This window comes from Heterocephalus glaber, unplaced genomic scaffold (assembly GCF_053883595.1).
Source record: "Heterocephalus glaber isolate CG9 unplaced genomic scaffold, H.glaber_assembly_v1.0 deba00001610, whole genome shotgun sequence".
Classification (NCBI taxonomy): domain Eukaryota; kingdom Metazoa; phylum Chordata; class Mammalia; order Rodentia; family Bathyergidae; genus Heterocephalus; species Heterocephalus glaber.
The window spans coordinates 16,113,159-16,137,727 of record NW_028258381.1 but is presented as its reverse complement, the minus strand read 5'-3'; the positions used below and the strand labels follow the sequence as shown (position 1 = coordinate 16,137,727).

At 45.1% G+C, this 24,569-nt stretch overlaps 1 protein-coding gene across 8 annotated transcripts in view; it reads right to left on the bottom strand.

The window, feature by feature from the left end:
• Window positions 1-24,569, bottom strand: part of Tpst1 (tyrosylprotein sulfotransferase 1) — a 109,343-nt gene that overhangs the window by 63,482 nt on the left and 21,292 nt on the right. For 3 of the 8 annotated variants that reach the window (XM_087195750.1, XM_087195751.1, XM_087195752.1), the window contains exon 1: window positions 21,618-21,847. The exons of 1 other annotated variant lie outside the window; for it this stretch is intronic. The gene's annotated coding sequence lies outside the window, so the exon portion shown is untranslated. Of the gene's footprint in view, window positions 1-21,617; window positions 21,849-21,871; window positions 21,970-24,569 lie in introns of those variants that run through there. 4 more of the 8 variants (XM_087195753.1, XM_087195754.1, XM_021254328.2 and 1 more) reach the window with 3 other exon arrangements.

Genomic DNA, 24,569 nt, shown 5'->3' with positions numbered 1-24,569 from the left:
GTTGATCTTCTTGTTTCCTTAGGAGGCTCTTGTGATGTTTCACTTGCCTGTTCACTGGTCTGCTCCAGAACTCTTTTGAGGAGTTCTCTGGGCAGATACATATTGTTTTTCCTCTGTTGTAATTGATCATTTATCAATTCCAGTTCCAATCCAGTAAGAAAATTTCTCTGTGATATTTTGTGCTTGTTATTTTGTCAACTATAAAACTATTTTTGCCTGACATGTTTAGGATCAAGTAAAACACAATCATTGGCCAACACTTTGTTCCAGTGACATCATAGTTGCTGCATAACTCAACACAACATCTATTCCACCTTTCATTTTGTTGTGAAATATGACAACATTTTCTGTTGGGGATTCACTATCATTTTTTATTGTTTGTTTTGAGACAGGGTCTAGTTTTACAAGCATGCAGAACGCAAAAGCTGTGGGGTCACAGGCCTTCCAGGCAGCTGGAGATGCCAGAAACATGGAATATCTGTCAAGGAAGGCCATAGGCAGTGGGCAAAGCCACCCCAAAAGAGAAGCCATGAAGGCTATAACCTGTAGTAACTGAGGAGTGGTGCTTCCCAAGCTATTTGGAGTTCACATCTTTCCTCCAGGCACTGGACATGGACATACAGGACTTAATGTTTGCCCTGCTGCATTCGATCTTGCTTTGGTCCCATTCATTTCTATCCCCCTATTCCTCCCTCTACGAATGGGAATGTTTATCTTGTGCCATTACAGGTTGTCAGTGTTCAACTTTCTTTTTGATTTTTACAGGGGCTCATAGCTAAGAGATTGCCTTAAATCTCACAGGAGACTTTGGACTTGAATTTTTCAGCAATGCTGGAACTGTTAAGACTTTGGCAGCACTCACAGATGAACTAGCTGCATTTTGGCATAAAGAGATCCACATAAGTCTTCGGGGTACAGAAGTGGAATGTTAATAGTTTATATCTAGATGTTTCCCAAAGCCTTGTGTGCTCAAAAGAAGTGCTTTTGAAAGAGGACTGGACATGGGAGTGATACAGCTGTGGCATGGTCAGGAAGGCAGGTTGATGGGGGTATGACCTGGAAGGGTCTGTCTCCCTCCTCACCTCCACCCTTTCCTCTCTGCTTCCTGAACACCATGACATCAACAGCTTTTCCTCCACTATGCCCCTCCATCATGCCTTCCTGCCTTGGAGACCACTAACTATGGATTAAAAATGTGAGCCCAGGGCCGGGGATTTAGCTCAGTGGTTTCACCACCTGCTGTGCAAGCACAAGGACCCGAGTTCAATCCCTGGTACCAAAAAAAAAAAAAATGTGAGCCCAAATAAACCTCTCCTGCTTTAACTTGTAGGTATCCAGTATTTTGTTCTAGCAACAAGGAAAGTGACTAAGACCCAATCCAAAACATACCACTCATTGAGGTTAGGCTGATAGATCATCATCCCCAAACAGTAGTTTGTTATTCATAGTAGAGTAAATAAGAAGGCACTTCTTATCACTAGGAGGTCTCATAAGGACTCGGATAAAGGCAGCTCCATCTCTACTAAGGAATAATTTAGGGGAAAAGAAATCCTCGCCACTGGGTTAACAGTTCTTGAAAGTTCTCCATGGACACAATTTTGGGTGGTTTTAAGCTTTTATTTCTGTTGCATTTTGAATTAAAACATCATCTTCCCTTCCATATTTGATGTGTTGAGGGCGGGCTATGTTCTATGTTCTGTATCCCCTTCAAGATGCTGGAAAATAAGGCAGTGATTAAGTCTTGGAAGACATACCAAAAAGGAAAAGAATGAGAGTTTGGTTTCTCTACAGACAGTCTCATTGTTTTTAACTAAGTTTATTAAGTCTCATTTTCTCACTTTCGATGTTTCTTGAATTAGAGCTCATAGAACTACACAGCACCAATGCTAAAAGGGACCTTTAGGTCATCTTGGTCCTATCTATCTATTTATGCAGTACTGGGGATTGTACCCAGGGCCTTTGCACCAAACTACATCCCAAGCCACTTTTTCATCTTGAAATAGGGTCTCACTCAGTTCCCCAGATTAGCCTTGAATTTACAAATACTCTTGTTTCAGCCTCCCAAGTAGCTGGGATTTGGGGCATCCACTGCCATACTCAGTGATATGCTCCCATATTGTAGATGTACAAACTGAGACCCAAGAAGCACAGTCTTTTCTAAATCTTACCTATTCTTCAAAGATCATTTTTATCTTTTTTTTTTTTTTTTGGTACTGGGGATTGAACTCATGACCTTGCACTTGCAAGGCAGGCACAGCGCCACTGAGCTAAAGCCTCGGCCCCTATTTTATCTTATATATTTTATTTACTCCAAAAGACATTAAGTGACAGAAGCCCACAGACTCTGTCTATTTCCCAACCTCACAGCATACTAAGTACACAGCAGCTCACAATGTACACTAAGGCTCCAAAAGCGTCACTTAGTAACCAAACTGTGAAACGCCTTTCTCTAGATGAGAGATGCTGTAGAAGTTAGAGTTTCTACTCATACTTTGTAAATCAGTTCAATACCCACAGTTGAAAGGAGGAGAGACTTATTTTAGCTCACAGTTCGAGATTTCAGTCCACAGTCACTGGCTCCTGGGTAGGAACATCCTGGTGGAAGGGTGTGGGGAGGCAACGCTGCTCTGCTGGGCACCCAGGAGCCGAGCACGGGGAAGGAGCACAAAGAAGGGGCTGGGACCAGGGACGGGGTATAGTCCCCAGTCCTGGTCCCATGACCCACCCAGAAACGGGCTTTACAAATCTCCTCTTCTCCGTGTCTCCTAATCCTGTCAAGTGGTGGTGCATGGCTGTAATCCCAGCACTCCGGGAAATCAAAGCAAGAGGATCTCACATTTGAGCCCAGCCTGGGCAACTTAGCGACTTAGCTAAGCCCTGTCTCAAAATAGAAAATAAAAGAGGGTGGGGAATGTACTGCCAGAAAAGAAAAGTACCATCATATTCCACTTCTTATCAACTTGACACCCAAACACATCTCCTTAATCCACACTTAATCTCCAAAGAAACACAATAATGAGGCCATAATTCTGCCTAGTATGCTGTAACTAGCTGTGTATAGCCCAAAACACCCTTACTCCTTCTTCAAATTCTCAACAGTTTTAGCATTGCTCAAAATTCCAAGTCCAAACCAGGCATGGTGGCACACGCTTATAATCCCAGTATTCTGGGAGGCTGAAGCAGAAGGATCACAAATTCAAGCCCCGCCCGAGCAATTTAATGACTTAGAAAGATCCCATCTCAAAAAATAAAAAGGGGAGGGCCAGGGATTTAGCTCAGTGGTTCCACCACCTGCCTCCAAAGCGCAAGGACCCGAGTTCGATCCCTGGTACCAAATAAATAAATAAAATAAAAAGGGGCTGGAAATGTAACTCAGGGCAAAGGCCCAGGTTTCAATCTCCAGTAACCCCCCACCCTAAAAAAGGTCCAACAGTCTCCCCTGAAACTTCAGGCAAACAGTGCGATCCCTTGTAAAAATTAAAAAGCAAGTTACTCAATCTCAAGATGCAATGGTACTGGGTAAACATTCCCATCCCAAAAGGAGGAGTGAGGGGACAGAAAAGAACAGAATCAAAGCAGGTCGGAAACCCAGCTGTGTGACCACTAAGTCCTGCAGTCCGTGTGCAGCATCCGAGGCAGCTGGTGGCAGGGTGTGAGCTTCCAAGGGCATGGGGACCACACCCCAAGGCCCCCAGACACAACCAGAAGTGCGCTTTCTACCCTTCTGGATGTTTCTTAACCCAGTCAAGGTGACAATCAAGACTGACACAATTTGGGCCAGGGATTTAGCTCAGCAGCACCGTGCCTGCCTTGCAGGTGCAGGTCCTGTATTCGATCCCGGTACCAAAAAAAAAGACTGACACCATTTGCTAACAATTTTTCTCAAATTTTCAAAAAACTAGTCCTTTGATCTGAGAAGAAGGTAGAGTAAAAGTTGATGTGACCATGAGCCCTTTTTATATTTTTTTCATTTTTTTTGAGACAGGGTCTTACTATGTAGGTACAGGCTGGCTATGAACTCTCCATGTCGCCCAGGTTGGCCTCAAACTCGTGGCAGTCTCCCTGCCTCAGCCTCCCGAGTCCTGGGATTACAGGCATGCGCCACCACTCCTGGTGTGACCACAAGTCTTACATAGTCAACTACTGTGTGCATGCAAGTGTATTCATGTGTGCATACACACACGAATGCACATGCTCACGTGCGTGCACGCACACACACAAAGGCCTCCTTCTATTTCCTTAAATACCACATCAATGTATTTTCAGACAAGCATTATCAATATTTTCTCTACTTGGACATTTATAGAGCTGAGGCTGAGCTACAAATGCTAAAAATGTTTTTTATCTTCAGGAGAATAAAAAGCATGGAAACTCTGTAACAAACATATCTGAACAATCACTATTAATAGATGCTCTTTCCCAGCAGGCCAAATGAAACAGACTCCCAGAAATAAGCTTCAGAGGAGAGGAGAGTGCAGACACTGGACTTCTGTACTTAGATCTTGGAGATTTTCTCCCCTCTAAAATGATGGGGATCAAACTCAACAAAGCCCTCTACCACTGAGCTACACGCCCAGCCCTCAACACCAATCTTACAATGAGCAAGACTGCTCATCAAAAGGAGCATCAGTCACCAAATACTGGTGTGGAGGCAGTGCCCTACCCTCGCTGCACATCCGCAGGCCGGGCACACATGCTCACCAGCAAACTCACCGTATCCGACTGAGGCCCAGGTCCAAAGAGCCTGGGGAAATTTAACAGTCTCCCCAAAACACTCCTCCCTCTGTTCATCACGAGCCCCTCCCTCTGCTCTTGCACGATGCCGACCAATGCGGCACATGGAAACTTCAGTGCCACTCTACCTATTGTCTCAGGCCCAGCCCATAGCTGGCCTCTCCAGAAAAAGCCAAACCAATCACATCCCATGTTTGAACTTGCCAGTAAGTCTAGAGCAGGGGTGGCAAGCCTATGGCACACATGCCATAGCGGGCTGTTTGAAAGCAATAAAAGGTTCACCATCACTGGTCTAGACGTTAATTTTCAACAACAGCTTTGCCATTCAGCAGAAACTTCAAACCTGACCCAAATACGCTGATTCTACTGGAGACTCACTCTTACATCAGCTCATGTCAGAGAACCAACCCCGGGACCCGTTTCCCTAGCTGCACACGGGAAGCTGTCACTAGACCACGGGCAACAGGAAGCAAGAGGCAAGAAGAGTATTTCACACACAGCTGCTATCTCTGAAAATCAGCCAGGCCTTCTCTTCCTACTGGAAGAGTAAATTTTCAGTAAACGTCATGGTCAAGAGAAAAGAGGAAAAGAGGCTGGTCAAAAACAAAGAACGGGGCCTAATGTCTAGGACACAAATGGAGACAAGAGCCAAGTTAAGCGCAAGTATAACATTTTTAAAGTTCAAGTTAAATGGAATGATGGCTGGGATTTGCTTAAATGATATCAGAGGGCGGCTGTGTGAAAGTGAGCTGGCTGAGTTAACCGCTGCAGTGATGCTTACTGAGGAGTCAGTATTTTCATCATGTTTGAAAATTCTCATAATAAAAAATTAAACAAAACAAAATAAAAGTTTAAATTATCAAGTTCTAGCCAGATATGTTAGTGAATAGCTGTAATCCCAGCACTTTGGGAGACTGAAGCAGAAGGACTGCCAAGTTCAAGCCCAGCACGGACAACTTAGTGACTTAGTGAGACCCTGTTTTAAAATAAAGAACCTTAAAAAAGTCCGAGGCTGTAGCTCAGTGAGAAGGTCTTAGGTTCAATCCCCAGTTCTGGGGGAAAAGTTCTAACCTCAGACCTATAAATAAGATAATTGTTGGCTAACATAGTCCTCTTCTAGATTCCTAGATTCATCACATTCATATTTATAGTGTGTTTAAACCACTCGTGACAAGGGACACAAAGCAAATCTGCTCAAATTATATATTCTAATCCATTAACTCAAGTTTATGCCATTTTTCTACCAAGTGCATAATTTTTAGAATTAAAAGTAGAAAAAGAATAGGAGAAAGGAGGATGGCCCTGAGTTAATGTAAGACTCCTAAGACGTCAAGAGTCAGAAGACCTGAATTACACAGTCTAGAATCTGTGTTTTTCTTAATCATCTGGCCCTGGATGAATCACTGAGAAACAGTTCTCTTCCGCATAAAATAGGCATAATGATAAACACCTTTCCACGGCAGTAGACCTGATGAAAGAAAGATGACTAGGGAGAGATTTCAAAAGGAAAAGGAATACCTGAAGTTCTCTTTCACAGTGCTGCTGTGACAGGTGGAGAGACTTTAAAGAACGGGGTCCAGCATCCCTCATACACTGGCTCCTCACTCGCCCCTGGATGGCCTAGCATCCCGCCCTGCAGCACGCCCTCTGCAATGCCACAGCCACCTGCCCGCTCTCTGCGAGGCCACGCCCCACCCACCTCAAGCCAGGCCTCAGAGCTTCCTCCAGGCCCTTTCCCCTTTGGCACGGGTCTCCTTACGGACACTTCCCTGGCCGCTCTTTCCCAGCCTCCCTAACAACTGTTCCCTCTTCAGTAACTGCAAACCAAGTGGTACAAACACCTTGCTCTGTACCCTCCCTCCTGTACGTGGCTGAATCATCCACTCTGTGAGCTCCTTCAAAGTACAAAATGAAATTCAGTTATCACGCGGAGTGCGGTGGATACGGGAACACGGGTCAGACCTAAAGCGAGGAGTTCACAGATGAATATCCAACTAGTGCGACTCCCTGTCTGAGGTGGTCAACGAATGAATTAATGGTCCACTCGAGTGGGGACACCCAGATGAATTGAGTCGGGAGGTCCTGGGCGTGGAAGACCCGGTGAGGACTACTGCTGTCGGAGGCCGTCAAAGGAGAAGGGGAGGGCAGGATTTCAGGCTGATTCCCCTTGGAAGAGCTTCGTTGCTGCTGATTTTCGTTCCGGCTGCTTTCCTCCCGAGAAGCTTCTGCTGGTCCGGGGTGAGCTCCGGTCGGCCAAGCGCCCGCTCCTGCTGCTTCTCAGCGCAGATTTTTCTCCACCCGGCGCTGACTCTCTGGCCTCCAGGCCGGGCACGGATCCTTCAGTCGTCGGGTTCCTCGGCCTCCCGATGCGGGCCTGCAGGCGACACTGCACGGAACCCTGGACCTCAGCTGGACCCTGCGGGTCTCTAACCCACCAACAGATCTCTCGCACGAGTCGACATTTGACTCTGTGGGCAACTACGGTAAGCTACTCTTGTAAATTTCTGTGTCCTGCATTAGATTTGTTCTCTTGCAAACACCGACTAAAACAATGTCCTAAATCTCCTTTAAAAATACCCATCATGTAAAACAAAGCAAATATTAGACAAACATCAAAAATGAAATGAGGAATTACAAATACACAGAAACAAATCTGGAAGCAGTGAAAAACTTTTGCAATTTAAATCATTATCCCAAAAGAATTTTCTTGAATCAACAAAATGATTACAAACTTAATGGGGGGAAGGGGGCCGATCACTTTTCCAAGACTGGAGAAAGCCCTACAGATAATAAGGCAGTAACAAAAATGTTTTAACTGTCATAATACTAAGTAATCAATGGAACAAAACAGAAAGCCTAGGGGAAAATGCCCAGTATGTATACAAATGGCACATTTCAAAAGTGAACATCACAGGGCCAGGGATTTAGCTCAGTGGTTCTGCCACCTGCCTCGAAAGCGCAGGGACCTGAGTTCGATCCCCGGTACCAAAAAAAATAAAAAAATATAAAAAAGCAAACATCACAAGACAGTGACCTAAGATCATTTTACGGGACTTCACCTCGAACTACACTCCTATGCTCAGCCTGCAACGTCCATGGCCATCCTGATAACCTATTTGCAACCAAGACTTCAGCCAAGTCTCACACCTGACCATTCAAGCCCAAGGACGTCCCACTGCCCTGTCAAATTCAACAAACACTAAGAGGCACATGTCATCCCTAACAAACCTCTCCTGCTTTTCCACGTCCTCTACTGGTCAAGGAACCACCTGCTCCTGGATTCCCAAGCTAAAGCCCTGGGAATTGTTTTTGCAGCTTCTCCTTTCTGGCTCCACAGGTCACTCACTGGGATCTGTCACTTCTTCCTCCTTTCTGCTCTTTATCTGCTCTCTCACCTTCCAGGCAGCTTTCATGCTCACCCGCATCCTTTCTGGCAAACAATCCCACAGCCTACCTGGTCTCCCTGTCTGAGGCCTTACTTCCTTCAGTTCATTCACTACCCTGTTACAGGAATGGGCTCTCTTGTTTTTTATCTCTTCCTGGTAGCGGGGATCAAACCCAGAGGCACTTTACCACTGAGCTGCATCCCCAGCCCTTTTTTAAGTTTTGTTTTGGGGAGGTCTGTGTTTTATTTTGTTTTGTTTTGTTTCTGCCGTGCTGGGGATTGAACCCAAGGCCTTTGCACTGAGCTACATCCTCAGCCCTTTTTACTTCTTTTTTTGTACCGGGGATCAAACTCAGGTCCTTGCGCTTGTGCAGCAGTTGGCAAAACCACTGAGCTAAATCCCTGGCCCGACCTTTTTACTTTTTATTTTGAGGCAGAGTCTTGCTAAATTCCCCAGGCTGGGCTGGAACTTGAGATATTCCTGCCTCAGCCTCCCAGAGTGCTAGGATTACAGACGAGCACCATCATCCCCAGCTGGTTTTTGAGACAGTCTCACTACATTCCCAGGCTGGCTATAATGAACGATCTTCCAGCCTCAGTGTCCCGTGGAGCTGGGATTATAAGTGTGTGCCACCACACATAGGCAGGAGTAATCTTTCTGAAATGCAAATATACTTGACAACATTTCCCTACTTAAAACCTTTCAATGACTTTCCACTTCTCTCTTTAAAAAAGAATCACTATTACACACAAGGAAGGCCCTCCAAGATCCAGCCTCCTTCACCACCCCTCTCCCCACACTCACCAGTCGCCCTGGACGTGAAGCCTCCCGCCCCGCCCTGCCCTGCCCCGCCCCAGCCTTGCACTCTGTGCCTCCACACAGCTCTGGGCCTAGGAGGTCCCGCCACGCCCTCTCTTATAGGACTCTGTCCTGGAGGCTTCCTACCACAGAGGTGTCTGGGTGCCACTGTCCTTACCATCATACCCTTCTCACGTCCTGTGGTTCATTTATTTATTAACCAAAACATTTTAGACAGTGAGCTCCTTGAAAGTAGAAACTGTTGAATGAGTTAATAGCTTCTCGACTGCTAATAAGTTAATTACTTCGGTAACTAGAGTCTGTGTGTGTAGCTGGATTCTTGGAAGGGACTGACTGTATCTTACCCTTTTCAGTCTTTCCTGTAGTTTATAACATTGTATGTCATACGCACAGTGAGCACTCCACAAATATGTTCTGAATGAGAGCATTAACACGTCCTCAATAAACCCCTGGTAGCTAACTTTCCTAGGATTAGAATACTGATCTTTTCTTCTGGTTTGAATTAATTATAACATGGTTTCACTATATTTAGAAAAACTAGAAATACAAAGTTCACTTGCTGTTGTTTTTTCTTTGACTCTTGGTCTTCCAATTCACTCTTCATTTAACAGGTTTTTTTTAAGAGTAGAAAAATGTACTGGGGAATAGAAATGGGGAATAAGAACAGCTCCTGAGACAGGAGGGATCCCAAATGGGTTGCCCTTAACAGTTATTTGAGGGGGGGTTTTTTTGGCTTGTTTGTTTTGTTTTTGGTAACGGAGATTGAACCCAGGGTCTTTGCACTGGGCCACACTGCAGGCCCTTTTTTATTTTTTTACTTCACATAGGACCTAGCTAAGTCACCCAACTTGGGTTCAAACTTGGAATCCTCCTGCCTCAGCTTCCCAGAGTACTGGAATTACTATGGCATACCACCATGCCCAGCTGAACTAGTCCATTTCATCTGCCTTTATCAATTCATATTCCCATTGATGGGCCGGGGATTTAGCTCAGTGGTTCTGGTGCCTGCCTTGCAGCCGCAAGGTCCTGAGTTTGATCCCCGGTACCAAACAAGTAAACAAACATATTCCCATTGATATATGAATCAGAATCTTACTTTTCTATGATCATTTATGAAGCCAGGAGACAGAAGTAAGGCAGATAGGGCACGGGTCCTGAATAGTTAATCTGAAGTAAACTCAAAATCAGGGTTTAAGTGAGTTGACAAAGGGCCAGAATAATTAACTTAAGCAAACTGTTCCAGCCAAATGGAATGTAAGAGACAAAACGGGTCCCTAACCACATAGGAAAAGCCCTGGGGGAAGTGAAATACAAACAAAGCAGCCACAACCTAAAACTGTATAAAGGCCCTCGGACTTAAACATCTGTGCTTTTCTGCCTTTCCAAAACCCCCTCCCCAGCAGCAGGAAGGCCTTTCTTTTTATTCTTTCTGACAGACACACATTGGGTCATTCCCCACCACTTGCTACTTGCTGTTCTGTGGGCTTCAATCTTCCTTGCCCAAAAACAAGGAGAGACCTGGATACAATAAGCTAATAATTTTACAGATGAGGAAACTGAGGCTTAGAGAGGATAAATAATTTGTTTAATATAATGACACTTGGCAAACTCTTGGCCAAGTCAGAACCCAGGTCTGACTCTTTACCATGATGCTTCTCGGACATCAGGCTTGGCACAAACAAAAAGCCAGGTGTGCAACAAGTACACAGCAGCATGGTTGGGCGTGGAAGACCCGCCTGAGGATTGTTACCAACAGCCATAAAAAGAAAACTGGAGGGGAAGATCCTGTGCAGTTGATTTTCTAGGAGAAGCTTGCTGCGGTTGGTTTTCCTGATGCAAACTTGTCTGTTCTTAGAGGAGCTTGGACCTCCCTGTAGCTGGGAATGGCTGCTGTTCTTGTCAAGGGAGCTCTGATCTTCACCGTGAGCATCACTTCCTGGCTCCAATGTGGATCCCTCATCATGGTGGTACAAATCCTTCATCCCACCAGCGCAGGTTTTCTGGCTTCCACCACTGGCCTTTGGGCCTTCCTGGTTCAGGCCTCTATACAGACAAGCATGAGACATTGCTGTGGGCTCTAGGCCTCTGGCTGGACTCATGGAGGACACTGCCTTGGGCTCTAGGCCTTCAGCTGGACTTGTACAGGACATTGCTGTGGCATCCAGGCCCTTGGCTGGATTCTTTGGGCTTCTAGTGTGCAGCTAATCTCTTGCACTCCTCTGCATTTGACCTTTTGGGTGGATATTACAAAATAATCCCATAAATTATGTGTCCTGTATTAAATCTATTTCTCTTCCAAAATCCTGACTGCAACACAAATGAAACAAATTTAAGATGGCTGATATTATTTACAAGGTTTGATCAGCATATGGTTGTAAAAATAGGCCTAGCTCTTGAATTAGATTTTTTCCACAATTGTCCTACTATGACCGCCTCAGATCTGATTAGAATGACAGAAGAAAACTGAATCTTCTTTGCACAAATGAGCAGTGAGCATATCTGCACACTTTCTGCAAGTCTCTGAAGACCTCATCTGGAGGAGACTGAGAAGAGAGAGCCAGATCTGGTCTTAACAAAACAGACCTACCCAGGGCTAGAAATGAGCAGAGCATGGAGCTCTGTCTTTGCCTAGGTTTTTCATTGGTGCAGTTTAATGCAGCCCCTTTCTCCCGTGTAAATAGGTCCCCACTGCCGTTGTGGGAAATTATCCAAAGTCAGTCAGAGCTGAAAATCTGTGATCTGTACAGAAAGCTGGGTATCAAATCTTTAATCAGAAACCACTATTATAGGAATTTCTATAGGCAAAACTGAACTTCCTTTTTATCTTCTTGTACCTGAGCATTGTATGATACAGCATATGTATGATCATGTATTGCTACTCAACTTTTCTAGAGTAGAAAACTTCCTTCAGTTTAATAATGAATAAAATACAATCCCTAATAGCAATACCTGAAATGTGGGGTGTTCTTGCTATGAAATCTATGATTCACCATCTGCCTTCAAAGACCTAGCAGAGGAAGAAGACAAGAAACTATCAATTCTTGCCATGTGAAGTAATAAAAAGGTCTGATTCAGGCATGGTGGTGCACACCTGTCATCCCCTCACTTGGGAGGCCAAGGCAATTGCTTCTCAGCCTTTTGGCTAAGATCAAGTGGGAGACTGAGGCAGGAGGACTGCTGCAAGTTTGACCCAGCCTGGACTACAGTGAGACCCCATCTCAAAAAATAAAAAGAATTAAAAGGTCTGAACAAAACCATGTGGGAATTTCAAGGAAGGATCACAACCATGGCCTCAGAAAAGGCAGTAAGGAGAAAATGACATTAGAGTAAATTTGAGAGGCTAAGCAGCAGTAGCATATCAGTGAGAGAAGAGAGTGTTTAGAGCAAAGAAAATGTATAATAAGGAGACTTGGAGTAGAACACAACACATACTGAGGAGACATTAAATAATCAACTTATCCAGAGCATGGGGGAATAACAGCATGCACACATACACACCCAAACAAAGAGGATTATGGACTCTCAGTTGTCAATGGCCTAAACAAATATGCTAAAATCTAAATACATGAACTTCTTCTATTCGAACTCATGGCAATCCTCCTGCCTCAGCCTCCTAAATGCTGGGATTACAGCCGTGTGCCATACCACTCAACTTCTCAAAATACTGGACTTATATAGCAATAATGTTATCATATGATTCAACAATTCCACTAGTGGGTGTATACCCAAGAAAAGGAAAACGCCTCCACAGAAAAATCTGCACTTGAACGTTCACAGAAGCGTTATTCATCATAATGTGGAAACAACCCAGATATCCAAATACCTATCAATTGATGGATACACAAAATGTTATACCCATACGAAGTACATTATTCAGTAACAAAAAGAAAGGAAATTACTTCTGCTGTTCTGGATTTTTTTCCTCTGTCTTCTTTCATAGAAACTGAGCACTGATAGTTCTTTGCGAGTGTGAAGCTTATTCCCGACACACTGCACCACTCTTCTTTCCACCTGGAAACTCCTCCACCTATCTCTCGCTGTGCAGCCAGCTTCTTGGCACTCTGGTCTCATCCGTATGTCACCTCTGGTCAGAGTCTCCGCATGCTGTCTATCCAAACAACCAGCTCATCTCTGCTTGGCGGCTCTGCTTTTTCTCTAAGGTTTTAGCTGCTGTATCTTGTTTGTACTGCTAACTGACCCATGCATGCCTTTCTCCTCTGGATGAGCAGATAACTTTTCCCCTTGCCTACCACTCTCTCATCAGAGTCAATCATAGTACCAGATCAGTATTAACTTAATTATTAGATGTCTTTATGACTCAAGAAAAATAAGAAATGAAATACTATAGTACAGATGAGCACGAAAATGGGGTTCCCAGACAGACCACCTGGACACAGGGTAGGAGCAAAAGCGGCTTTTATTGCCGGCGGCTCAGCAAGGAACTTCTGCCCCTTCAAGAGGCCCAATCTGGGCTTTACTTTCAATTTTATACCTTTTTGCTTAGACGGGGTTTTTTCTAATTAGAGGGGAAGCAGCAGGTGAGGTTACACAAGCAGAGCAGTGGTTAGGGGAGCGGTCTTTGGCAGGAGTGGGATCTGGCGGGACGTTGGAAGATGGTTATGCACTGGTTAAATTGCATTACAGCTGTGGTTAGGGCTACTGTGTATCTTGCACAAGGAGGGAGTCTCAGTTTCCTCTCTTACAGATATATATGCAGAAACCAAACCATTGCTAAGGCAAGAAGCCAGTAACAAAGGTCTTTGGAAATCATTTAATCCCTTGTCCAGAATAAATACTTCTATAAAATAAATTTACAGAGACACAGACTAGACTAGTGGTTGCCTAGGAGGGGAAGAGTGGGAAAACTGGAAGTGATAGCTATGAGTATGAGGTGTAGTTTCCTTGTTGGGCAGTGAAAATGTTCTACAATTAATTGTGGTAGTGGATGCATAACTCAATATATTAAAAGCAAACAAATTTTATACAAGTTGAGTGAATTTATGATTTTGTGAATTATATCCTAATAAAGTTGTTACATTAAGGGGAAAAAAAAGTTGGGACCCACGTGCTATGACCATCTACTAAAATAAACTATCTAAATAAGACACATGGCTCCTAACTTAATATGCAAAATGTCCAAGATACGATCAAGAATCACTCATCATAGCAAAAACAGGAAAGTAACAATGTGAATGAGAGAAAAACAATTAGCAGGTACCAACAAGAAAATAAATTAGATATTGAAACTATCTGATGATTTTTTTTTTTTTTTTGGTACCAGGGATCGAACTTGGGACCTTGGGGTTGCGAGGCAGGAGGTGGCACCACTGAGCTAAATCCCCGGCCCCAAAATCATCATTTTAACAGGCAATTACAAATACTCTTGAAACAAATGACAAAATAAAAAATCTCCCCAAAGAAATAGAAAATAATGGAAAAGAACCAAACGCAGGTTATAAAACTGAACAATACAATAACCAAAATAAAAATCTCACTGGCAGAATGAATGTAACAGAAAAAAGAGTCAGTAAAGTTGAAAGTGGAAGTAGAACACGAGTCACCTAATCTGAACAACAGAAAAAAAAAAAGCACTCAAGCCTTGGGAGACCACAGCAAAAGATCTAATGCTCATTTCCTGATGGTCACAAAACGAGGAGAAAGTTGTGTCTATGATCCCAGCCGTGCTGGAGGCTGATGCAAGAGGATCACAAGTTCAAGCCTAGTCTAAGCAACTGATCAAGACAATGCTCCTCCCAACAGAAGGAGGAGCTGGGGATGTACTCAGTGCTGGGCTCAAATCACAGGAGAGGAGGGGTGTGGAGGGGAAGGGGGACTCAAAAATTATCCTAGGAGGGCCAGGGATTTAGCTCAGCGGTTTCATCGCCTGCTGTGTAAGCATGAGGACCCGAGTTCGATGCCCGATACTAAAAAAAAGAAAAAAATTATCCTAGGAAATAGCTGAAAACTTCCCAGTTTGGTAAAAGACAAACCAACAGTTCAAGAAGGTGAGAGAACTCAGAACAGGATAAATCCAAAGAAGATAATGAGAGAGCACATCATAATTAAATGTCTGAAAACTAAAGAAAAAGACCTTTAAAGCAGCTGGGAAGAAAGGACACATTAGCTATAAGGAAATATGAATTTCAATGACAGGATTTCTCATACAAAATCATGGAAGTTGGGCCAGGCATTTAGCTCAGTGGCACCGTGCCTTCTTTGCAAGCTCAAGGTTCTGAGTTTGATTCCCGGTACCAAAAAAAAAAGTTAAAATCATGGAAGAAGCACATTTTTCAAATGTTGACAATAAACAACTGTCAACCACAGATTCTATAAGGAGAAATTGCTAGTCAGGCATGGCAGCACACACCTGTCATCCCAGCACTCCGGGAGGCTGAGGCTGGAGGATCACAGGTTCAAGCCCACACTGGCCAACTTAGCAACTTAGACCCTATCTGTGTTTTTGTTTTTTGTTTTTGTTTTTAGACAGGGTCTCCCTGTGTAGCCCAGGCTGTCTTTGAACTCATAGCAATCCTGCCTCAGCCTTCCAAGTGCTGGGATTACAGGCATGCACCACCATGTCTGGCTAGTGAGACTCTATCTTGAAAAAATAAAAAATAAAAATAAAGGCTAAAGATGTAGGTCAGTGTGAAAGTTATGGATTCAATGCCCACTACCACAAAAAGAGAGAGGGAAAGAGAGCTGACAAACTTTTAAGAAAACAAACCATGAGAAAATACAAAACATACTGATGGAGATATATGAGTAATGTGGTGGATTAACTAATGGTCAGCTTGTAACGCCCAGCTGAACTGAATCAGCGTGGCCTTGGCGTGGAAGACCCACCTGAGGATTGTTACCAACAGCCATGAAAAAAGAACTGGAGGGGAAGACTGTGGGCTGTTGATTTTCTAGGAGGAGCTTGCTGCTGGTGGTTTTCCTGATGCGAACTTGACTATTCTTAGAGGAGGAGCTCGAGCCTCGATGTCGCTGGGAATGGCTGCTGTTCTTGTCAGAGGAGCCCTGATCTTCACCGTGAGCATCACTTCCTGGCTCCAGTGTGGATCCCTCAGCCTGGTGGCACAAATCCTTCATCCCACCAGCACAGGTTTTCTGGCTTCCACCACAGGCCTTTGGGCCTTCCTGGTGCAGATCCTCAGTACGGACAAGCATGAGACATTGCTGTGAGCTCTAGGCCTCTGGCTGAGCTCATGGAGGATACTGCCTTGGGCTCTAAGCCTTTAGCTGGACTTGTATGGGACATTGCTGTGGGATCCAGGCCTTGGCTGGATTCTTTTGGCCTCTAGTGCGCGGTTAATCTCTTGCACTCCTCTGCATTTGACTTTTTGGGTAAATATCATAAAATAATCCTATAAATTATGTGTCCTGTATTAAATGTATTCCCTTGCCAAAACCCTGACTATAACAAGTAATTACAGATGTTTCCTATAATAGCAATAGTAATTAAGTATTTGGAAATACAGATTTCCCCCCTCTCCATCACCAATGCCAGTGAGATTCATCTAGATACAGGGCTACTCCTTTAATTTTCTTAGTTAAAAAGAAAGTGTTATGCCTCTGTTCAAAATCTTTTATCAATTTGACACTTTTTGTTCTAGTTAAAAACATCAAACTTTATGAGCCTAAAACCATAAAAGAGCTATTTTTTTAAAAGATACAAGATCAACATGACTCGACCATCTGAAATTGTCCATTTTAAACAGCATCTGCTAAAGACGAAGCCTAAAGTAGTAATCATCGCACTTTACCTTAAAACCCAAGTCATTACAGAGCAAATCGCAGTTTTCTCGGTCCACTTTAATTTGTAAGGATTGCGTGTGTCTGTGTTTAAACAAGGACTGTGAGTTTGACTAGTGACTGTTAGCAACCAAGAAGAGAAATAGCGGGACCGCTTCCAAAACCATGAATTCAAGGTCTGTTTTACAATATTTACCCACGGATTCATTCAGCCTACTTTTACCAAGTTTTTAAAATACACAAGTACTGTTCAAGGTAGTGATGAACAGGCAAATGAAGTATGATCCTAGACCTCAAGGAAATCCTAGTCATGAGAGAAATGGGCTCATGAGAAATCATTTCAATCCAACATGTACTATGTGCACAAATATGTGTACAAAGTATCTGGGAAGTTAATCATGCCAACAAAGGTGCTATTTATCCTGATTGTGAAAGGACAAATTAAACACTATCGTTCTTCCCGTGCTACGTCCACTTCTCAGCCCTAGATGCAAATCAGAAACACAGGAAGCATTTTTTAAACGACAAAGTCTGATCCTGCACCAGACCACATGATGAGAATCTCTGTAGATGCTTAATTCCCTTACCCTTATCCATTAAAAGCTACCTGGTTTCCAGGTAGTGCTTGTGTTGAAACCCACTGGACCAAGCCATCCCACCCACTTCTGATTGCTTCTGTTTCCATCCTGGTACAGACCCTCCATATACATCTCCATCCTTAGGCCACTCTTGAGCTATTTCTTGGACATCAAGATGATACCATTGTGGTCTCCATCCTCTCCAAAATCTGTTCCTTTTCCTGTACTTCCCTAATAGATGAACAGAAATATCAGTTACCCAAGCCAGCAATGGGATGTGGCTCAGTGGCAGAGTGCTTGTCTAGCATGCACAACGCCCTGGGTTTGATCCTCAACACCAAAAAGAAAAAAAAAGAAAAAAGAGCCTCAAATTGAGCCCTTGGCCTCACTGGCCTCATCTTTCACTTGGGTTTCTGTAATGGCCTCCACGCGGCTCCAGTCTTGTCTTTCTCTAACCTATTCTCTGCAATGCCACCAGAAGAATCAGCATCTTTCTCAAAATCCATCTGTTCACAACTCATTCGTGTGACCAGTGCAGACAGGGATCAAAACCCATCTAGATTTCAAAGCCCTGCACTTAGAGCTAAGAAAGACAAGATGTCAATAAGTGAATGCAACAATCACAGGTACTCTGACAGCAGGCATCAAGAGGAAGAGAAATTGGGGGCAGATGTGGGAGAAGCTGTACCGAGTGCAATGAAAATTGTAAGCATGTATGGTCTCCAGATAGATAAGAGCATTCCATGCAGCCAGACACAATCTGGGATGGGAACAAGCCAGACTTTGCAAAATCTTCTCAGATTGAAATCCTCCAAAGGTTCCTCACCAGAATAAAACTAGGTCCCTTTCACTGCTTGCTGCACAAGGGCTAGGACCCAAGTTCAATCCTCAGTACCAAAAAAAAACCTAGGTCCTAAGCCACACAGGGTCATTCAGGAGCTGATTTCCAGACTCATCTCTCTTCCTTCCCTTTCTCCAGCCTTCCCAAATCCAGATCTTTCTCAAAGGCAGCAGGTTATGACCCACCTCTGTACATGTTCTCTTTTCCTCCCCAAATGCTGGTATTCTCTCACTTTTCCTTGTCTAGTGTCAGCTCTTCTGAAAATTTTATTAGTTTACTGAGTGCCTATAATGTGCCTGGCACTCTTCTATAATATGATGCAGGCCCTGGAGCTCACCAATTTGTCCTGCCATTTCTCATACTAGGCTTTTTTAAGCAAAGGATCAAAATTTGCTTTGGATACTGGACATACCACTACCACTGTCTTAGTTACTTCCCCGTTATGGGACACAGTACCTGACTGCCACAACTTACGGGGAGAGTGGTATATTTTGGCTGGCAGTTTGTAGAGGGAGGTTTCAGTTCATAGCCTGCTGGCTCCAAGGTAGGGTGGCATGGAAGAGGGGCTTGGGACAGGACGCAGAGAGAGTGGAGGGAAGAGCAGGGGAGGGGGATCTTCCAGGCCGTGCGCACAGTGACTGGCCTCTTCAGACCAGACCCCTCCTCCTAGCAGCAAGTCAGCTATAAGCCCCCATGACCCAATCACCTTCCAAAAGCCCCCTATGTATGTGTGCAAAACGGAATCTCTACAGAGATTCTCATTCACCTGGTCTGGTGCAGGGCCAGACTTTGTTATTTTAAACATGCTATCTAGCTACAAACCAGAAAAATAAGAGAACAAACCATTATCATAGTGTCAAAATGGAGGCAGCAGTAGGGTGCTGTGGGAACACAAAGAAAAGTCACCGAATCTGAATCGAGGCGGAATCTGAAAAAATACTCTGTGCCCCAGGACAGAAACTCTTCCCACCCTGTGCAGGGTGGCGCTCAGAGAGTACCCGGCAGTCATTTCTATCACAATCTTTAGCACAGTCTTAACAATAGTGTTTAAATGCTCTGTTTCCCAAATTGCTTTTGGACTGGTTCATGAGGGACTCAGGAAGGAGGAGCCCTGCTATAGGTCTAGAAGTTCTAGTTCATCACGCTGTGTTTGGAGGCTGATGAGACTTTCTAAAAAAAACAAGTGGTACGATCAGATTTATATTTTAAGAGTGCAAGACCCAGAGGCATTGAGCCCCAAAGGCAACTGCTGGCTCTGGTCAGAAAAAAACACAACCAAGGCCCAGAGCAATCTGCAGAGGAAAGAAAAAGATCTGAGGTAGCAACAATAGGGTCTGTGACAGATGTGTGTCAAGGGAAAAGAAGATGATTTTTCTAGGGTAGATCCAAAAACTAAGATCCAAAACTAGGAAAAATTGTCCTATGTGTGCTTGAGGGGGCAATAGGGAGAGGGAAGAGGAAGAAAAAGATAACCATGCTTAAGGTACCAAGTATCTATGTGTTGTTGTCCAGTAGAGATAATAAAAATTGGGACCTGAAACTTAAATGAAGTAGGAACTAAATATACATCTTTGAGGACTTTAAATACACAGATGCTATTTGAAGTCACGAACGGAAGTATGAGCATGCAAGGAAATTAGAGAACAGAAAAGAACATCAAACATGAAGGGAACACAACATCATGTTTTCTGAGAAGAGGGAAGTATGTAGGGAAGGTGTTTTTGTTTTGGATGGTGGAAACCAGAGCTTACATACATCTGAGAGGAAAAACAGATTATATGGGAGAGATCAGAGATGTCAGCCTAGAAAGGAAGACCCCTCTCTTCCTCTGAAATCAGCTAAGTACAGCCACAGACTAAAGTGACAGATCCGTAAAAGTTCAGGGCTGATGCCACCAACTTCTTCCATGAAGCACGAGGCAAATAAGCAGTGAAGAGTAAGCAAGAGTAGGATGAAAAGTCAAAGGATGGTAAAGACACATAAAGAGCAATGCAGGATTCAGTGCCAAAGAGGAGCCAGGGAGGAAGTCACAAGATCTTCAAGCAGTGTACAGGAAAAGTTGGAATATGAAGCGCAGGACAGCACCCGGAGCAGCTCGGTTACAAGATTTTCTCTAGCCTGGCTGGGGTGCCCAGGAGCTGAAAAAGCTGATTCAGGATTGAGATCATCAGAGCAAACAAGGCAAGAATAGCACGAGGCCCAGAACAGCGCTTTTATAATTAATCTTTAAAGGTCAGATGTACTCTTTTTAAAAAAATGACTTCTTAATCTCTGACAACCAGAAAAGTGTTGGGAAAGGGGGGAATGGAGGATAATTCCTCTTTAACTCCTAGAAAACTTGTCAAAACTTCCAGTCCTGAGCAAAAGTGATTTGGTGCTGATTCTAAGAAAACCAAACCCGATTCCCTCTGGCTCTTAAAGTATGAAAATTCCTCGTAGCTCCCTTGATATCTAGCTTTACATACAATGCTATTTCAGCTGGGAGACAGTGGCTGGGAAAGGCTGGGAAACACTAGATGGGGGTAGGGGGCTGTAATTATACCAAACAAGGCAGGCTAAGCATCCTTCACGGAGGTTAAGATGAAACACTACAGGACACAATGGCAGAATTCAGTTTCTCTTAAAGAAATGCAGTCACTAGTTGATAATTTAATCCCTTTTTTCACCAATTCGTTCTGCCATCTCCCAGCATCACTCTTCAGGTACAGGGTCCAAAATCTCCGTGAATACTGGATTTCTCCCCACAACCATCTGGAGAGGCCTAGAAGAAGAAGAGGCTGATATGCAGGAGTCCCCAACACGTGCCCGGCCTACTGTGTGCCGGCCCAGGGCTACGCACATTCCATGTTATGAGTGCAGCTGATTTAAGGACGAACTGTGACGCTGAAACGACAGCCCTGGCCTTCAGAGAGTGAGAAAGTGTCTGAAGGTTCAAGGGTAAAGGAAGAGGAGTTGGCTCCGGTGGCTGATGGAATCGAGAATAGGCGACTTGGGAAAAGAAGGTGTCAGGAAGCACAGGGTCCAGACCTGGGGACCCCCGGAGGAGACAGGCGACAGGAAAGGATAGGAGACAAGTACACAACCTAGGGATGGGGTACGGGGGGAAAAGAAGGAAGATCCCTGCTGGCGGGGGTCTCATTCCATGGAGAAGCCCCCAAGACGTGTGGGATGCGAGAGGGGAGGGGCGAGGGCAGAGTGCAGGGAGGCGGCCGGGGACAGGGACGCGGGCGACCCAGGACCCCCTGAGGAGCGGAAGTCGGGTGCCCGCGAGTAGGGATCTCATTTCGGGGAGAAGCCCTGCAGGTTGCGGAGCTGGGACGAGGACAGACGGGGACGGGGGCAGAGGGCAGGGAGGCTACCGGAGCCGGGGTCACGGGAGACTGGGAAGCGGTGGGGAGCAGGGGCCGGAGCAGACGGGGACATCGGCGCGCAGGAGCGGCGCGAGGACGCGGGACGCGACTGGCCGGGGATCAGCGGACCGCAGCGAGCGCGGCGTCCCCTTACCTGGGACGAGCGAGGACCCGCCGCGCCCCCTCGCCGGCATCCTGGTCGCAGCCGCTTCTCCCACCGCCCTAGGTGGCGGCCATCGCGCCTTCCCGCGCTCCCTCCCTCACTGCCAGGCACCAGCCGCCGCCACCCCGGCCCGACCCCGCGGAGACGAGACGCCACGACCCGCTCGCGTGGCCGCCTCAGCAGCGACTCCCACGATCCCCGCCTCAGCGCTGGCCGCCAGGCTCCCGGCGGCCACGAAATCTCACCAGGGCCGCGATTGGCTGCCGCGAGCCTGGCCGGGCGATGTGTCGGCCTCTCTGATTGGTGATTTCCGGGCGGCTCCTCCACGAGGGGGCCAGGGTTTGGAGTGGTGCGGGCCGGGCAGGCGCCGAGGGGCGGGACCTGACGTCGCCGCCCGGCAGCGCCCTGCCCCTTGCCGCTGCCCTGCGTCTGCGCATGCCCCCAAGGCTCCCGGGCGTCACCTGCCTGCGCGGTTGCCGGAGCAACGGTGCGCGTTGGCTGAGGGAGGTGAACCTCTAGGAGGTGAACCTCTAGGAGGTGGCGGTCCGCAGCCCTCCTGCCCCACGTGGATGGCCGAGAAGTCCTTAACCCCTGAATCTCTGAAACTAGACGGGAAAAAGAGCTTTCCCAGGATACCCTCACCTTTGCTTGGGCTTTACTTCAAATCCTACCTCTGCCTGCTGCTGACGGGGTTGCTGTCAAAGCGTGGGTTATAGCTCTCAAATACGCACGTCAAATCGCACACAATTCCCTTACACCCCAAAGTGTAAACGAGCGAGAGTGGAGTCCGTCCCTATAGTGATGGGTGGAGAACTGACTACCTGATAGAAAATAAGTGAAAACTATGAAAGAGGAGAAGGGCAAAGGGAAGAGGTAGAGGAGAGGGCTGAAGTTGCACAACTGAAAATTAATCATTTACTTTTGTAAGTCCTAAGGGGACATCCACACGAGGCTCTGCCCAAGTACTTATGTCAACTCTACTCATATGCACTCGAGAAAGCACAGGCTCAGGGTCTGACAGCTGTATCCAAGATTCCTGCCCTATCATCTTGGTACCAGTTTTGTTACCTATAGGAATGAGGTCCAGTAAGTATCTTATACCAGCATCGATTCACGCAAAAACGTCTACATGAATTATTCCCAATAGTTAAAAAGTAAAAATAACCTAGGTGTTCATCAACTGATTAGTGGATAAGTGAATGTGATCTATTCCTACAATGGGATAGCATTCCAACATAAAAAGCAATGAAGAACTGATGATACATACTACAAAACAGGATGAACCTTGAAAACATGCTAAGTAAAAGAAGCTAGTCACCAAAGATTAAATGCCATACGATTCCATTTATATGAAATGTTTAGAATAGGCAAATCCCTAAAGACAGCAAGTAGAGTGCTAGATGGCTTGGGCTGCAGAGATTTGAGAGAAAATGAGAAATGACTGAGGAGTTTGGGGTTTCTTTGGGGGGTGATGAATATGTTCTAAAAGTGATTATGGTGAAGGTTGCACAATTCTGTGACTATATTAAAAGCTATTACTTATACACTTTAGTGAATTGTTTGGTATATGAATTATATCTTGATAAAGCTGTAATTTTTCAAGAAAAGTCAAATGAGGCCAGAGATTTAGCTCAGTGGTTCCAGTGCCTACCTTGCAAGCACAAGGTCCTGAGTTTGATCCCTGGGACCAAAAAGAAAAGAAAAGTCAAATGAGATAACAAACTTCAAAAAGTCCCTAGCTATAATGCCTCCCTAAGATAAAGGGCTTGGTATACAAGAGATGATCAAAGTATACAGTACTGTAAATGTTTAAATTTTGAAAAAGTTACTACAATGAGGGCTGGGGATTTAGCTCAGTGGCTCTGCTGCCTGCCTCGCAAGCACAAGGACCCAAGTTCAATTCCCGGTACCAAAAAAAAAAAAGTTACTACAATGAAAGACTATGCCATGAATCCCCCTCACTTCAAACACACTTATCATTCTTGCCACTTTCTGAAGCAGCTCTGGAAGTCCTCTTTCCTAAATGTCATTCTGAGGTGTAATTTAGTAAATGCTGCTGTCGAGTGCCGTCCAATGGAAAGGCAAGCTCATAAAAACATGACAGACAGTCTGTCCTCATCCACCTTATTCACCATATCTGACACCCTCCAACTTCTGGCTCTTCCCCAAAGTCAGTGACCTTAAAAGAAAAATTTTGAATCAATTCAGGACATCAGGGCAGCCAGGACAGCCCAACTGAAGACACTCACAAAAGAGGATTTCAGAACCGCTTCAGAAAGTGGAAAGACCAATAAGTGTGATAAGTGTGTTCCAAACACTCCCCTCGGGAGTATTTTGAGGGGGATTCCCAGCAATGTCCCTTTCTTTCTTTTCTTTTTTTTTTCAATATACCTTTTAATGTAATACATTCCTTTAAATATAAGCATTCAGGGCCGGGGATTTAGCTCAGTGGTTTCACCACCTGCTGCGCAAGCACAAGGACCCGAGTTCCATCCCCAGTACCAAATAAATAAATAAATAAATAAATAAATAAAAGCATTCACCATATTTTTTCATCACACCTTGTATCTTTGGTTTTCATTTTGTTGTTGCTGCTTCTGTTGTTTTCCCTCATTCAACTGGCAAAATCTTGTAACCAATTTGACCCAAGGAAATTTAAAGAAATATCCACCATGATATTTTTCTTTGGAAAATTTAAATCACATGAACAAGTTCAAGCTGCTTTGAGGCACCAGAAGTGAGCCACTGGAATTACAAAGCTCAGCTGAGGAAAATGGGCAAGATCAGCAGGCACAGGGGAGGGAGGGAGAAGAAGGAGGCAAGGGCACTCTCGAAAGTCACCTTAGACCCAAGGGCAGCCTGAACCAGCCAGCCAGTCTTTTCCAATAAGCAAAGGCAGAGCCCCATGGCACCTGCTACATCTCAGCCGCCTTTGGGGAAAGA